The sequence below is a fragment of the Gekko japonicus genome, unplaced genomic scaffold, assembly GCF_001447785.1.
Source record: "Gekko japonicus isolate JY-2015 unplaced genomic scaffold, Gekko_japonicus_V1.1 scaffold5143, whole genome shotgun sequence".
NCBI classification, from domain to species: domain Eukaryota; kingdom Metazoa; phylum Chordata; class Lepidosauria; order Squamata; family Gekkonidae; genus Gekko; species Gekko japonicus.
The window spans coordinates 1-3,341 of NW_015162629.1; positions in this window are offsets into that span (position 1 = coordinate 1).

Genomic DNA, 3,341 nt, shown 5'->3' on the forward strand with positions numbered 1-3,341 from the left:
GGCTGCATTGCTTGAGTCTTGCCTCCAAGAGAGGCCTGCCTGGTGGGCGAGCCAAGGAAGACTCCTAGAGGGGCCCCCTGCCCTCTCCGCAGACCAAAACTCTGGAGTCGTGGCGCAGCGATGGCATGATGTTTCCATTATATTCTATGGGGTCACAGAATATTATGGAAAGATTGCACCACTGCTGCACTGCGACTCTAGGAAAAAGGAGCATGGGGTGGACTGCCGGAGCAGTGCTCCGGCGCGCTCTGGCCCCAAACGACCCCTGGTTATGCTTAATAATAGTCATTTTAGTTAATATCCTCTATCTCTTTCTCTTCCATGTATTTCCATTATAGACGGGAAAAGAGAGCCTTCTAATCCAGTCTCAGTTCCTCCATATCTGGCACACATTTGTGTGTTCTGCTTAGCTTAAATCAGTGAACGCTGACTTCTAGGGTTGCCAGCCTCCAGGTGGGACCTGGAGGTCTCCCACTGTTACAATTGATCTCCAGATGACAGAGATGAAAATGGCTGGTGAAAATGGCTGCTTTGGAGGGTGGACCCTATGCCATTATATCCTGGTGAGTCATTCCCCTCCCCAAACCCTGCCCTTCACAGGATCCCCCCCCCAAATCTTCAGGTGTTTCCCTACTCAGAGCTGGCAACCCTACTGACTTCTTGGGCCTTGGGCACTGGACGCTGTGCTCTGCCGAGAGGACACATTCCCCTGGATTAGGGTTGCCAGCTCCTGGTCGGGAAATACCTGGAGATTTGGGGGGTGGAGCCTGAGGAGGGTGGAGTTTGGGGAGGGGAGGGGCTTCAATGGGGGTATAATGCCATAGAGTCTACCTTCCAAAGCAGCCATTTTCTCCAGGGGAAATGACCTTTGTTGCCTGGAGATTTATTTTAATCCCAGGAGACCCCCAGCCGCCACCTGGAGGTTGGCAACCCCACCCTGGATCGTGACTTCTGCACCCTGTTCCCTGCAGCTTGAAAGGGAAAGTTTCTCTCACCCCAAAAGAAGGGTTTCCAGCTCTGGGTTGGGAAATTCTTGGAGATTTGGGGGTGGAGCCAGGGGTTTGCGGGAGGGCGGGAACTCAGCAGGATATGATGCGATGTCGTCTGCCCTCTGAAGCAGCCATTTTCTTCGAAGGAACTGATCTCTGTAGTCTGGATGCCAGCTGTCATTCTTGAAGATCTCCAGGCTCCACCTGGAATCTGGCGATCCTATCCAACGCCCAAGGAGCCTTTCCCATTTGGAAAAGTGATGGTTCCAGAGACCTGAAGGAAGGGGCAGCTGCTGGGTCCACATATAGGCTTGAGGCTAGAAAAACCAAAGAGTTGAGGGAGGGGGAAGATATATAAGTGGGGGGGAAATACAGACCTGCTGTTTATAAAACTAATAGATTCCAGACTGAATGAATACTTTTAATGAGTCTACAGAAACATCACAAATAATTATAACGTGTCAGATTCTCCTATTATCAATGGTAAAACAAAGACTAAAATATTTTTTGCCAGCTGCTTTCCCCATTAGTCTGACATACTGCATTTTTCTAAATGGTTTTTATATATATTTTTTGACATAGGAATTGGTGGTATTTTGTATGACATACCACTGAGGAAGACAGTTTGTCGACAAACATTTAGGTTTTTGGTCTTCCAGTTGACAGTAGTTAAGATTCATATGTTATGATTATTCTGTGGTATTTTTGTATAATCATTAAAGAGTATTCATTTATTCTAGTGTGCCTTGGTTTTGTAAATAGCAATAGGTGAAATACCTTTCACCTTCCTCAGCTTCTTGCCATTTTTTACTTCAGGTTATTTCCCCTCCTCTCTTCAGTGCTTCTTGGATATTTTCCCTCCTTTCTTCTGCACTTCTTGGATTTAGGACTAGACCCCAAGTAACTGCTCACAGCCACACAAACAACGTGGGCAGCAGTCAATTCCCTTCAGCAGTCAAAGACCTTCCAGGTAGGGGTGTACCAAGAGCAAAAGAGATGAAAAATACTCTGCAGTTCAGAGTGAGGGCAAAGAACATTGCTCTCACTCTGATTTGGCTTTGTGGTATTATCAGGCATGCTTATCTGGTGGTCTGTCTGAGGCTATGACATCTCACAGGCTACATGTTCTTCAATGGCTAGATTGCGTCACCAGCAATAATAGCCCACTCAAAGCAGGTGTTGAGAAGTGATAGGAAGCAGGAGTAAAACTGAGCAAAATGGTTGAAAACGGTAACATTATAGGGGAGTGTTCCAGTTGGGGGATCCTTTTTGCCCCAGTGGAGTTGTGCATGTAACCCAGGGGCCCCCAACCTTTTTAGCCTGTGGGCACCTTTGGAATTCTGGCACAGCGTGGTAGGTGCAGCCACAAAATGGGTGCCCTTAAAGCGCCGCTGCCCCTTACCTTCACTTACACAGTGCTGTGATGGCAGGTGCTGCCCAAGCAACATTTTAAAAATTCTGCACAGCCAATCAAATCTCCATTAGCCAGTCAGAAATCTTACTGGGCAGAAGCCCCACCCACTTCCTAAAAATACTTACCGGGCACCACAGTGGGAATCCCTGATGTAGCCCACTAATACAAGGGCCACTCCACAACAGAGCCAAAAGCACCCCCGGGGTCAATTTGGGAGCAGGAAAATAGTGTGGGGAGGAGGGCTGAAGCCCCTTCCTGCCCACATGGTGTGGTCCAATCCAAACTAGGACCTCGGGCAGCAGGGAAACTATTGGGATATTTGGTTAATGAGAGCCAGTTTGGTATCGTGGTTAGGAGCATGGACTCTATTTATTTATTTATTTATTCAATTTTTATCCCGCCCTCCCCACCACAGGACTTTTTCTAATCTGGGAGAACTGGGTTTGATTCCCCACTCCTCCACATGCAGCTGCTGGTGTGACCTTGGGTCAGTTACAAGTTCTCTTGGAGCTGTTCTCTCAAGAGCAGTCCTCTCAGAGCTCTCTCAGCCCCACCTACCTCACAGGGTGTCTGTTGTGGAAAGGGGAAGGAGTCTGTAAGCCACTCTGAGACTCTGAGTGAAAGGCAGAGTATAAATCCAATCTTCCCCCCCCCCCGTTCTTCCAGAGTTTGCCCGGTCATAGAAGCGTGATACTGAGTGCAGTAAATAAACCTCCCAAGAAGTATATTGCAAAAGAAGAAGAGGAAGAGGAGGAGAAGGAGGAAGAAGAAGATTTACATTTATTCAAGTAGATCCAGTTCACATTCAGGTTCACATTCAGGAGAGAGCAGGGGTTGTTTCGTAGAAAAAGAGCTAGGGCAACTCATTAGCATAACTCATTAGCATATGCCACACACCCCGACATCACCGGAAGTGTGTCATAAGGCCACACACCCTG